The sequence below is a fragment of the Otolemur garnettii genome, unplaced genomic scaffold (genome assembly GCF_000181295.1).
Source record: "Otolemur garnettii isolate 467f Iridium unplaced genomic scaffold, OtoGar3 scaffold00002, whole genome shotgun sequence".
Lineage (NCBI taxonomy): Eukaryota > Metazoa > Chordata > Mammalia > Primates > Galagidae > Otolemur > Otolemur garnettii.
In genome coordinates, this window is record NW_003852397.1 from 10,423,509 (window position 1) to 10,438,163 (window position 14,655).

General features: G+C 41.0%; 1 pseudogene; it reads right to left on the reverse strand.

The window, feature by feature from the left end:
- Positions 1 to 2,766: 2,766 nt before the first annotated feature.
- Positions 2,767 to 3,368, reverse strand: LOC100958108 (annotated as a pseudogene).
- Between the last annotated feature and the right edge of the window lie 11,287 nt (positions 3,369 to 14,655).

Sequence of the window (14,655 nt, forward strand, 5' to 3'; positions counted from 1 at the left end):
GACTTGAGTTCATTGTATGTATAATAAATACATTTGGAGTGCAAAGCAAACACACACACACATACACACACATACACACATACACACACATTCACATGTACTCTTTCAAAAGAAGAAAAGGCCTTAAAAATTTATACATTTGGCTAATAGCTACTGAATTTATTATACCTCTTCCGATTAAAAAAAATTTCACAAATTAGTTTCAATTCTTCCAGTTGATTCCTGTCAATTTTTCACCTCACAACTAAGGTGACCAGATTTTAACATTGGTAAAGTGGGACATCAATGGGGGAGGAGCGCCTTGGGTTCGGGCTTCTGGTAGGGGCCTGACAACAATGCAAACTTTGATAAGCAGTTCTCAATAATCACTTCTCAACAATTATTTGTTATTATTACAGTTTAACATTATAAAATCAATAAAAATGATATAAAACTCATATCCTGGCGAAATAGCCACATGGCAGCTGAAAACCATATATTCCCTTCTTGTTCTCCCGCCCATTCGTGCATTCTTTCCAAAAATCGGGACTTTTTTAAAACGCCGGGGGTCACAAGACAAATTGTTGAAAATTGGGACTGTCCCGCCAAAAGCGGGACGTCTGGTCACCCTACTCACAACCCCAATACTATCCACATAGTTCTAGAGAAATCAGAGAACAAGTGGAAAAACGAGCATCCAGTTATTATTTCAGGGCACATCACACATCGATTGTGCCCACCTATCACTCCATCATGTGTGAGATGCCCTCCATCATGTGTGAGAATTTCTTGGCATATCCGCAGGCCTGCTGACCTCCATATGAACAAAACAAAATAAAGCCTCAACCATTCTGCTTCTCAATTTGTTTCATAAACTAGAATTATCTCGGAAGTTCTCAAATAAACAGAAATCATTATAATTATGAATAATTAAAATGCTAAACTCAAGAGGGCACTCAACATTCATTACCCTGTAGAACTTGTTCCTTAAGGGCGACACCTTCAATTAGCTCAGTTTTTACATCAGAAGAAAAATGTGGCAATCAGTATTGTAGGTATTTAGTTCATGGAATCAAACTGCTAACTTATGTACTTATTTATCTGAGACAGAGTCATACTCTGTCACTCCGCAGTGACAACAGCCTAGCTCACAGGAACCTCAAACTTCTAGGCTCAAGGGATTGTATTTTAAAACCATTCGTTTTTTATCTTACTTTCTGCTTGAATCTATTCTGAGTAGCTGATAAAGCTGACGCGCATCCACTCATAGCTTTGAAGGCAGTGTGTTTCTCTATTCTCTGTTGCTTTCCTGTATTTTAGAATTGGGACAAATGTTAAGAATCTAAAAGTCAGCAGAACCTCTGCTGGCTAAGAGGACAATTTAAGGCCAGTTAGGACTGAGTTCCATGGTGTGCCTGGAACTTTTTTTTTTTTAAAGAAAACAAACGTCTGTCATCCTAGCACTCTGCAAGGCCAAGGCAAGTGGATTGCCTGAGCTCAAGAGTTCAAGACCAGCCCGAGCCAAAGCCAGAGTGAGACCTTATCTCTAAAAAAATAACTGGGCGTTGTGGTGGGTGCCTGTAGTCCCAGCTACTTGGGAGGGTGAGGCAGGAAAATCGCTTAAGCTCAAGAGTTTGAAGTTGCTGTAAGCTGTGACATTACCGCACTCTACTGAGAGTGACAAAATGAGACTCTCAAAAAAAAAAAAAAAAAAGAAAGAAAGAAAGAAAGAAAGAAAATATTTATTAATGATGTGCAGAGCAAGCTGGCCTGTCCTAGTGAGTGCAGGTGCCATGGAAAGCACAGCCTCTGATACTCTTTAACGAGTATCAGCGGCTTCCTGCCAGTCTCCTAGGGTCTTAATTAACTATTCTCAAATAGCCCACTGTTTTTAAGGTCTCGAAAACAACCCCACTGACAAGGTTTTGATAACAACACACCTGCAGGGTCTTCATCAGCCTCCTTCCCATAGTAGCCCAGGTCAGCCTGACCCAGACCAGTCCAAAGTAGCCTGAGCCACTCTGGGAGGCAAAATGGCTTCAAAAGAGGGACCTATTAAAGATTATTTCATAAACACTATCAATAATTTGTTCACTTAATTTGTAAACATTTATAAGGTGTCAGAATTTATGCTCAATGATAGTTCCATTGTTCTATGAAAACTAATGACTCTTTTAAAAAATCCAGGTATATATTATATATATATATATATGTATTTTTTTTTTTTTTACCCAGAAAATAAGCCCCAACTTTGTTAACATAATAGCAACAGACAGGGTTTCCGATTTCTCAGAAGGAAAGTAGCATGTGAGCAGCACCACCTGGTCACCATTAGGAGACCAAATGCCCACATTTAACACTCTGGTGGCTCCCACCTCTGGATACCCCTCCAGGACAGTGGCCGTCAGAGCTGCGGCAAGAACATGCTTTCCACTGTGCGTGCACTGTAGTCAGCTCCTCAAAGGGAAGGCTGAAATAGTATTCCTTTCTAGAAGCTCTTGGTGTAGAGAGAACTTACCCATGTGGAGAGCAGAGCCCTGCTTCTTGAATTCAAGAAAAAAATTAACTAATTCATCAGTTTTCTCCTACATGGTCTGCCAGGGTGGTCTGTGAAGAATCCTTTCCATTCCTAACGTGTCTGGGGGAGGGGAAAAGAAGGGTGGCAAGGTGCCAGGACCCTAGCCGGCGATGCTGGTGATGGTCCGGGCTCCCTTCCCGCTCTGCTGGCAGTAGGAAGCATCTTTTCTGGCAGCAGCTTGATGTGGGGAGGAAGGGGTCACCCACCAATCACCTTTTCTTGAAGCCATATTTTTTGTGTTCATAGAAGAGGTCTGTCTTAGAGCTCCCCAAGTTGACAATTCTGGGGCGGCCATCTCTATCTTTCTCCTGGATGGTGCGTTCCTTACCATAATAGGCATCCGAGACTCCAGGACCCCACAGATCGCACAGCACCCCTGGTAAGAGCCGTAGTTACACTCATTACAGCTGAGCACCAGGGTGCAGGGACACACGTAGGAGTCACAGATTACACACTTGTTGTCACATTTTTTGCACAGTCTTCCAATGGCAACACCAGCCTGATTATGGCAAAAGATCAAATCTGATTCTTTCTTTTTTTTTTGTAGAGACAGTTTCACTTTACCGCCCTCCAGTAGAGTGCTGTGGCGTCACAGCTCAGCAACCTCTAAGTCCTGGGCTTAGGCGATTCTCTTGCCTCAGCCTCCCGAGTAGCTCGGACTACAGGGGCCCACCATAACACCCAGCTATTTTTTGTTGCAGCTTGGCTGGGGCTGGGTTTGAACCTGCCACCCTCGGTATATGGGGCCGGCACCCTACCCATTGAGCCACAGGCACTGCTCAAAAGATCAATCTGGATGATGTTTTGCCATAGCTCCAAGCCCACCAGGCCACCAGCCAGATTTATATATTGTTATGAATATAACATTTAGGCCATGTATGTCCACAATTTAGGAAATGAATTTTTTTGGCATGTTATCTCTCATTATTTAAGAAATTGTAATATAATGTTTTTAAAAAATAAAATCACTCTATTATTTAGATTTTTCTTTCTTACTGTCCTCTATACAATTTTTTTTTTTGTTTTACAAAATGCATCCATTTTCTTTTGCAGTAATAAATGCTAGTTCAGTTACTGAGGTTTTTCGTAGGTGTTTATAGAACTAAAATATTACAAGTTAGAAAGAGGTTAGCAAATAGTAAACCCAGTTTTGACTCTAAGAGACTTTAGTAAAAGAAATTTCTTTCCTCTGATTCACATCAAATTGACGACCATGACCCCAGAAAGGGTTATCTTTTACTAGCTGCCACATTGGGGAGATAAATTTAGTCTTTCATTTAAGTAGAGGAAAGAATTCATTAGGAATGTGGTACAAGTGGTTTCAGAAGGACAAATCTCAAGTTACCAGTTCCACTTGTAATGATTAGTTGCCTGAGCTTTGTACTTAATTAAAATGGTTATTTTAAATGCTTATATTTAATTTAAACATAATTAGCTAAAATTCGATGTTACTGCCTCATCCATTTTAAAATTAATTAATTTACAAAACAGCTCACAAAGTGCTGTAAAATTTTAATATTTAAATTGATCAGCATCAATTTGCATCTTTGGTTGGTTTCAGCTGCGTGTGCCTAGTGAGCTGTTTACATTAGGTACAACCAGCGTCTCTGGCATGGCTACTATATAATGAAATCAAGTACGACATGTCCTTGACATTGCCATTTCACAGAGGATATAACTTAAACCTTCCAGGAAATAATAGTCCATAGCTAAGGATATGATTGCTTAAGCTTTAAGGGGTATAAGTTTATAAAGTTAATTTGGGCCTTAAGACATTTAGGAGAAACCACTGGGTTAGCAAATGATTTAAAATGTCTAACAATCATTACCATAAAATTTCTTGTGAGTTTGTCCAACACATGTAACCAGAAAATGTTTTCAAGGAAAAATTCTAATTTTAGCTCATATTGAAACACACGGCATGATCTCTTCCTAGAGACACCAAGAAGAGTGAACAGTGACACAGGACAGTTTGTTCCGGTCTAAAGGCTCTGGGGACATTCCAAAATACTCCAGGAGTCATCCGGAGGGGGTTTCCTGCTGTGGGGAGAAACAACCTCCATGAATTTCCCACAGTTCTGATTGTGCTCAGTGGGCGAAACTATTGAGCTTGCACATTTTTCTGACAACGATGATTGCTACCATTTATTAGATACTGAACATGTCTGAGGCACTAGACGAAATGCTTAATGAAGGGGTATTAGGACCATTTTACAGATGAATGAAGTGAGGCCTGGAGAAGCTAAGGCATACCTAATTTGTGTGTGTGACCAGAAAGTGACAGAGGCAGGATTCAGAGCCGCAGGCCATCGCTCTGCAGCCTTGCTGATCCTACTTCCGGCCGGTAAGGCCTGAAGAAAGCACTCTCAGCTGTGAAGTGCCCACAGCCACCTCTGGCAGCACCAGCACAATGCCAACAAAACATAGCCCTCCCTTTAGTAACAGTGTGAGTTAAAAGGCAAAGCTAACAAATTCGGCCTGACTATTAGTAAGTAAAATCTGTTATTCCAATCTTTGTATCCTCTCATACCAATATATGCTGAATTTTCTAATATTTTATTAAAACAGTTTTCTATTTTCCATGAACCTTTACAGATGGGAAGGACTTGTACCCACCGTTCTCTGACATCAGCACAAACTTTTGCACAACCTCCACCCCCAATGCCCCAATAACCCTTCTACGTGACTGCAGCTTTTTAATTGTAAGCAGGCCATAAACTCAGACTCGGCTTATACCTCAAGTAGAGTTGTGTCCAACATTTCTCTGCTTTTAACACTAGTACTAATCTGTGGCATTCCAGGATGCCTCTAAGCCCTGCCGTATCTCAATTACTTCACCCGCCATTTGTTTCTGTCTCTTCAAGTCATTCTCCCTGGTTCCTAAACAAAGAACAACAACTCCACTCAAGGTTCAGGTGCATTCCCTCCAAAAAACGTGGGCAATAGACATAAATACCCCTCCTATTTATCACAGAAAAGAGGGTTTTATATTGTGATCAAAGACAATTCTTTATTGACTTTTCAGTTTAACATGTCACCTGTTAACCATTGCCTACACTCTGGACATCCTCTGGAGCTCCCAAGGATTGGAAGGAACCACTGCCACATGGTCACGACAGAGGGGGGCTATCTGAGGAACAGGAAGAGGCAGACACAGCGGCTCAGCTGCTTTGTTAAAGACCCTAGCAAAGCAGGGGGGTTAAACCCCGTCTCGTTACCCATTCTTTTCTGGCTACCCTTTTCTCTTAGGCTAAAAGATTTTCAAATGACTTGAGGAAAAAAAAAAAAAACTTTGAGAAACTAGTTTGAGATTTTAATTCTGTATTTCATCTGCCAGACAGTGAAATGCAGTTAGCTGCAGCAAGTGTTCCTAATAGATAAGGGAATTGCGCTTCACATATAATTACATCGAGCCCTCCGGTAGACATAGCCAACCCTATCATCGTCATACTATTAGAAGCGCTACGAAGTCTGAAAAGAATCCATTTTGAGGAGGGTCAAAACTACTTTTATTTTACTTCAAGCGAGGGTTATCATGGCATGGGACTGATAACTCTTTTGGAGGAACCCGGTCTGGAATATAAAAGCAGGCACGAAAGGGTACATGAAACGAGCTGTTGTGACTGGCAGTAAGTTCAGGCACTTTGTGTGCTTTTGTATTTGCTTTGGAATGTTAAGCAGGTAGGGTTCTTTTTAAAAGAAAACATTTTATTCCGAACGTTCTCCCATGAAAGCCTTCTTTGACAAAGTGTCATTTTTTGATATATTAGTACACGTCTGCCCACATTTTATATTCGAAAAAGACAAGCCATGTTTTAACAACTTTTGACAAGTACGGGGAATTAAACTTCCAGAGGATTGTCTCATTTCATGTCATGCCATAGTCTCTTTTATAGTTTCAATTTTGTACTTCTTTGTGGCAGTCTGCAACACTTTTAATTATGTCAACTTACGGTTGAAAGGTGTAGAGAAACCAAGGATGCAATTAGAATAGGAAAACTCAACCCATCAATAAAATATTTTTAAGCATATTATTCTGAAATTTGTTGAGAAAGAGTGAATTATTAATATAAATTAGTAACAGAAGGTAAGTCAAAGGAATTCTGATAAACTAGCCTAGGAATCTCAAGAAATTCAGCTCTTAATGAAACTTACCCACTAAAATCATACATTTCAAAATCGAGTTCTTTATGTATTGGCCATGCAGGCTCAGCCTCCGGGAAGCCTCAGTTGGATGTTGGATCCCTACAGCAGCTCAAGTCAACACTTCCTCGGCTCCTCCAACCGTCCCTCCCCCCATTAGGACCCTGCCGGCTGGGTTCTGCCCGCTCTCCCACTCCGTGTCCCCACTGCACCCTGCCCTTGCTCATCCGTTCAGCCAGCACTTCTTTCAACCTGTTCTGCTTGCTTCACTCTCCCAATCAGCCTGGGATGCCACTTCCCTCAGGAAGATTTCTCTGATTCTTTCTCTAAGTGTGGGTCTTAGAATTCCGTTCTCTCCTATCAAAGTCCTTGTCATAGAGTGATGTGATACTCCAGGCATCCTAAAACTACGGCCTGTGGGTCACATGCAGCCCACCCAGGACTTTTTTCTGGCCCGCCAGGTGTTTTTTGTCACCACTGCCTGTCCTGCTTAGCCGCTGTCTGCCCTTTTAAACTATAGTCTGGCCCTCCAACGGTCTGAGGGACAGTGAACTGGCCCCCTGTTTAAAAAGTTTGAGGACCCCTGTGGTACTCTCTTGTTGATCCCCCGCAGACTGTAAGCTAATGAGGGCTAAGACCATGCATGTCTATATTGCTTACCATTAAATCTCTACCACGTAGACCAGTGCTTGGAACATTATGGATGCCTTCAAATGCTTTGTTAGAAAGAGGAAAGAACCGTTTGACTGGGACATTCTCATGGCACCAGTGTGGGTTCTTATTTGGGGGTAATAACACAAAGTGTTAAATATAAGCACGTTTTAGAAAGTAACTTATTTGAGTCAGCACGGCCTGTGCTAATGTTCCCGTTTGGTTATTTCATTGGCTGGAGTGACCTGTTTCATATTTTGGTTTAAGAGCTTTTTCATACTCCAGATCTCTACAAAGGAAAGATCAAGGCAGATAATAGGAGAAACGAGAGCTGCTAAGCTCCGGAACGCCATGCTTGGATATGAGTTAAGATACATGCTTCTAATGGTGACAAGGGTGGATTGAAAGGGGCAGAGAGGATTGATACAGGCCGACATACAAGTATAGCTCCTGAAGCAGCGGACGTCTTGCTTTATTCTGCCGTGTCACTATAATCTGAGAACTGTTGAGGGGACACTGTGACTGGAAAAGGAGAAAATCTGAAACTGGTACCCTTTAGTGGGTAAGGGGAATGGAGCTGGAGAGCAGGGCATCTTATGAATGTTATTATTAGGTAATGAAGAGCTGTAATAATCAATATACTCATGAAAGGGCCTTAAATCCAATGAAGCAGCTGTGGATAACTAAATTATGATTGTGACAAATTCAGGGAATTGGTTCAGGGTTCTTTGCGTCCAAAATTCAAATAAGTTAATCAAGGTGAAATTGCATTAGCTGACCTCCTCAGACCACCTCTGGAATACAGGAGGCATTTATTAAGAATGCCCCCCAAATAACAGCAAGACATAATCGGTTCTATATTTCACAAATGCCTTTGCTGAGGGGGAGGGAGCTTGGCGTCTGGAGGGGCAGGGTGCCAGAGGGGGGACGCAGAGGAGAGGGAAGGAGCAACGTGCACAGAGATAAGTGGGACTCTTATTTTAAAAATTGCTACAGCAGTACTTTTCTTAAGTCAAGATTAAAAATACGATGAGCTTACGGAATGTTATCCTCCACAGCAAAAGTAATATAAAAACAATTTTTACTTCCACATAAATTACTTAACACAGCTGCTACTGGTTTTACAGATTAGCACTGGCACTCTCTTCTACATGAGATTCTCTTTCTGCATTTTTTAGTCTTCAGCCTCCAGTATTTCTTTGTCTCTTTAGTATCCCCATTTCTTATTTTGAAACACAGTGATATATTTCACCAGGAACACACATGGACTTGTTTCCATTGGCTCTCTTCCTGGCTTCCTAAGGCTATCATGTGGATGGTAGCAGAAAACAATTTCAAGGACGATAATAATGAGGAATAAATTAAAGCGCAGTATATATATAGTCTCCATCAGAGAAATAAATTTGTTTTACCGAACTGGGTTTCCATCTCAAGAAATGTTCTCCCCTCCCCCACCCCTTTCCCAAATGCTTCTTTATAGCAATTCTCATTTCACAAGGGTGCTTCAGATTGATTCCAAGGGATGTAAGTTCTCCACACTCTTTTTCTGGCAGTGTGCTTTTTCTCAGATCAGCAGAAACAATGTGAAAACACCTGTCACAGTAATTTCAAATGTCTATCATCTACCAAATTACACAAAAATGATCCATGGTTGCAATGAGGTCCTTGAATGAAAGACTTTCTCAAGAAAGATAAACAAACGTTGTTGAAAATATAAATGAGTACCCTGTAAGGAAAAGCCACTTGTATCATTTGTGGAAACTTAACAGTTTTTTATTTTTATCTTTAACCAGAGCCAAGCAAACATTTTTGAAAGAACCGATCTTGCTTTTCATTCACTGGGAGCCTTAAGTACATATGCACGCCAGCCCCCACATGCCATTGAGTTGCCATTCAGCTCAGCTCCCCAGGGTGCGGCTGGAAACGGACTCTGATCTGCAACCAGGCATTTACTGAATGCCTACTCAGGGTCAGTGATTTAAAAATCCCACCCCCTCCATAATGCTACTCCCCCCCAAACAAGGAAAGGTATAATTGTCGAAAATACACAGTGTAGGTGTTTAAGTATAGAGAAACGCTCTGGGGTATGCATCTATTTTTATGTCCTATATACCAATTCTTTTCTGTGGTCTCAACTTAGATGCTAGTCAGTCCCGAGAACTGGTCTGCTCCCCAGGTGATGCTATTGTACAGCTAGAGCCGGGTATCCTGCTCTCAAGTGGCCTTCTGTTCCGTGGTTTAGCGACAAACTCTCTACCCCTTCCCCATTTTCAGGAATCTGTGCAGGCTGCATTCCCCCCACAAACTTCATCCTTCACCAGGGTTGGAAAGTTAAGTTGTGTTTTCCTACCTCGCCTCCCCCTCCTGTCTTAAGAACTGTAGTGCCATTCTAGTGCAGTTAGAATGTGAAGTCTCATACATTTTACATACATTGAGATTCAAGGAAGCAGGTATGTATCAAAATAATGTTTACATGTTTTATCTGCAAGAACCACACTTGACGTAAGGTAGGCCTTGAGATAAGGGGCCGCAGTTGTGCAGGAAATAACAGATAGAGAGTGTTGGGACCAAAATTGCCGCTGAGAGACCATCACACACATGCAAAGACGACGCAGTGCTTTATTTGCAAGCATGTGCCTGGGTCACTCCACCCTACAGCGTAGCTGGGGGAAGGGTGACCCCAAAATGAAGCCAGGGGAGGTTTTTAAAAAGTATACAGGAATTTCACTGGGCATTTTGTCAGGAGGGGTTGCCATTGGCTGAGCTGTTGTCCAGGGATGCATGCTTGGCACCACCTGATATGCCAGAGGTGCTATAGGGTGGTTTATGGTTAGGGACTTTCCAGAGGAGGGTTGCCTGTCCACTTCTGATAGACTGGCTGCTTCTGGGCTGATTGAATTTGTCCAGAAATGCAGAGGGGGGTGAAGCCGGTCCCCTTCAGACTGGCTGCCAAGAAGTGCAGAAGAGGGAGCCAGTCTCTTTTTGATAGACTGATTCCTCCTGGGCGACTTTGCCCAGGAGGGAAGTGGGGAGTTAGTTCCAAGATGCAGCTACCTTAAATCTTCATTCCCAAACAGAGTTACATTAACCTCTTCACAGAGAGCAATGGAAGCAAGTCACCTCGCAGCCACACCTTGTCCTCCTTTAAATTTTGTATGTTTTCATACTTAAGTTTATGGGGACATAATGCCCAGTGTTATAATCACTCCAGTATTCCTAAGGCATGACATTTTTAAAGCATGAATTTATACTGTTCAGAAGGGGCTCAGATGAATCTCACCATCCCTCAGCTGCTAACGCAAAGCATCCTGTTCTATGGCAACATGGTTACGGTTGGCAATATCCAGCCCTCCCAGGCAATAAGAACAGTCTTAAATGTACCTTATTCTAAACTATGGTGACACATGATAGCACTCCTTGTCAGCACGTTATTGGTTTCCCAAGGATAAAAACAAACACTGAGGTGTTTACTCCCCAATCCATTTCTAGAATTTATCTTACTAACGAAAGATTTAGTCCTGTGAGAGGTGTTCTAGTTATGAAGAAGAATTCTTTTTTCTAAGAGTTCGATATTTGAAGGGCTATATTTATTGGGCACTTTAAGGATATAAATGCGTAGTAAAAGCAGCAAACTTGGTGAAAACATCATACGTTTTCCATAATCCATATGGCAAACCTAGAGGAAGGAAATTAGCTGAAGTAACAACACTACTCTGTAGCTGGGCAAAAGGAGCCCACTTACGCATTTATAGGAGGAGAAGAAGAGAAATCTAAAACTTTGTTTAAACGTGAAAACATTTTGGAATAAGTCCAGTTTGCTTTCGACATTGATTCTAGCAGTTATTTATTTCCCACAATTGCCTATTCATTGATGTTTAGCAAAAACACTTATTCTTACTTTTTTTTGCTTTCTTTCATTTAAACATATAATGCAAGCAGCTGATGCCAGTGCTTTCCTTAGCTGTTTTTTTTTTTTTTGTATGTGTGTGTGTGTGGGAGGAAAACAGGCATTTTTAAAAATTGAGGTAAAATATGCATATATAATTGACCATCTTTATCTTAGCTGTTTGAATATTAGAATTTATATGCATGAACAAGGTTGTTGCCAAATAATAAAGGAAGAGCCACACTGTCACTACAGAGGCAGCTCTTGATAAATGGATTTTTAGATGTGAAAAATGGTTTATTAAACACAACTAGATCCATTTACCAGTCCGCCCTATGTATGGGTGATGAAAGAATGGCTGACACCACAGAGAACACGGTCAATGGCCACAAGCAGAGCAAAATCTGCTCTCCAATGATGTATACAGGAAGAGTCTACTGCTTTGACTTGCCTTCTGAATTGAGAGGAAAGATGAATGGTGACAAGGAAAGCACACACAGAGCGATGCCAGAAGGTTTCTGGAGCTTCCCTGCACAGGGGTTCATGCTCAGGAAAGGGAGCATATGATAGGATCCAGCCCTTTCAGAGAAGTGTCATGGTGCGGTTTTAATTTTCTGCTGTGTTCTCACATTGTTTTCCTTTCTGTCAGGCTGAAACCTTTCAGAGACAAGCTTCAGGAAAGCCAAAAGACAATGGATGGATGAGGGTGTACTTCTTTGTAGGGCAGGAAAGCTGTCTGTACATAAAGGCTATCTTTTTATAAGGGACAGATGGAAAGAAAAAAAAAAGGGAGAGGTGAGGGGTAAGAAAGCCTTTTAGAGAACAAGGGTGATACATAGCTTTTTACAAAACACTATGTCCAACGCGAGTCCTTCATGCATTTTTGAAAAAGAAATGATTACTACTTACCATATAGGTAACAAACTATTTGACAGCATACATGTTGTCTCTTTTTTCATGCATTCAGCTATTACCAGCCACAGGCTGTGTGAATTGCCCAGAGCAAGATCTCTGGGGAAGTGGGCCATGGCTGAGAGCCAGCTGACTCCTGGTTCTCGTCATTAGCTTCATGACTCCAGAATATAAGCCCCATGAAGGGAGTGTGCTCTTTTCCTCTTGTTTTTTTTCACTGCTCTATTTTTAGCACCTAAAATCTTGTCTGGCAGCTAATAAGCATCCAATAAGTACATGGTGTATGAATTTATTGGATGATGCCAAGTTCTCTAACTTGGCAGCTGTATACCAATTCACTGAGGTGTTAGCCTGTGCCAGACATTGTGCCGAAGACTAATAATTTCATATCCAGTCATTGAAGGCTCACAACAGCTCCGTGATGAAGGCATTACTATGTCTACTGTAAGAGTGCTCATAAAGCACTGGAGTTAGAATGATGTCATTAAGTAACATTTAAAGTGTTACAGTTTGTATATCTTAGAGATGGAAGTTAAGCTAGTTTAATTCCAAAGTTTAAACCATTCCTTACTATGCTAAATGCTGTTTGATCCTGCTTAGCTGATGATCCTGTTTGATCTACAGTCTCTTCTAAACCATGCAGTGCAAATTCTGAACTTGAAAATCTTTTTTTTTTTTACATTTTCTATGTTTTAATTTATTTTCTTTAAATTATTTTTTATTAAATCATAACTTTGTACATTGATACATTTGTGTGGTTCAGGGTACTGCTTTGATATACAATGTGAAATGCTTACATTGAGCTAAGTAACACATCCATCACAATTATACTCATTTCTTAATAGTTTTGAAATGCACCATTGCATCATACGCATTAGGTGAGGTCCCCCCAAATACCTTCCCGCCTCCCATTTCCCCCCTTCCCTCTCCTCTTTCTCCTCTTCCTTTCCACTTTCTGAACTATAGTTATGTTTTGCCATTCATATGAGTGTGTAGGTGATTAAGTATTGATTTCATAGTAGTATTGAGTACATTGGATACTTTTTTCCCATTCTTGAGATATTTTACTAAGAAGAATATGTTCCAGCTCTATCATGGACTTGAAAATCTTGTGCTGCACACAATGCAAACTTTGTTCCAACACTCCAGTCTCCACAGTGTGTCTTTCTGGTGGTGTCTTTCTTTGGGCTGCAGGCTAAGACACCACCAAAGTGCCGTAGACTGGGTGGCTTAAACAACATAGATGTATCTTCTCACAGTTCTGGAGGTTTGGAAGTCCAAGATCAGCATGGTCAAGTTCTGGTGAGGGCTCTTTTCCTGGCTTACAAACAGCCACCTCCTCACCATATGCTTATATGGCCTTACTGTGTGTGCACCTGGAGAGAGAGCTATTTCCCTCCTTCATCTTATAAGGCCAACAATCTATCAGATTGGGATCTCATCCTTATGACTTCATTTGACCTTAATTACTTTCCAAAAGCTCCATCAACAAATACATTAGGGGTGGTAGAACTTCAACATATGAATTTGGGGGCGGGATAAGTTAAGTTTATGGAGGGTGTCCTTCTAAGATAACCTATTTAGGACAATTACAACAACCAAATGCATTCCATGTTTCTGCTTTAATCACATGGTTCACTGTCATGCTCGCTGGAATAACTTTTTTGCCACCTTTAGGGATTCTTGCAATGTTTCCACGTCAGCAATTTAGAGGTGACATGTGCATATCAAGGTCAAATGTGGATTGTATTTGAAGAACTGTTAAAACTATCTCCCCAGGCAAGTCATTCTGCTGATGCACTTTTCCAGCAAGAATCTCTCTGGGGTTTCTTGATCTTTCTAGAGCCTTCATCCTGGCCATTCCATACTCACAGTTAGCATTGCAGAGGAGAACACAGACCCAGGGTCACAGACCTGACTCATCACCCTCTCTCCACCTGTGTGACCCAGGGAACATTGTGAAATTTAGACAGTACACATTTTAAAATTATTCTTCTCCTGAATCACCCAAATCATAGACACCTGATGTTTCCAAAAATAAAATTTCATAAATACCATATGGTCTAACATAGTTTCCAAGGGTCATTACATTTATATGCTTTTTTTTTTTCACATGTAACTTGGAGAATCCCTGTCCAGAGGAGACAAAGGACCAAGGAGTTAACACAACTCTACATTCTTCTTTGAGATATCATAAGGATTTCATGGACTGTTCCAAGTGAATCATAAAATCAGAAATACATTTTGATCTGGTTACTATAAATCTTCCTTACCACAGGGGAAAAAATTAAGTCTGCAACCTCCTCTTGTTAGTAACAATGGCCTTGTTCTTTAAATGTATATGAATCTTATGGAAGAGAAGAAAACATGGATGGCTTCACGACCTGCATCAAGATTTCAAAATATTGTAGATTTGGCCATTGTAGATATTACTAAATGTCACAGAGTCCTGGTAGAGCCATGAGAACATTTTAAAAGAGAGATTTTTGCTAAAAAAAAAAAAAAA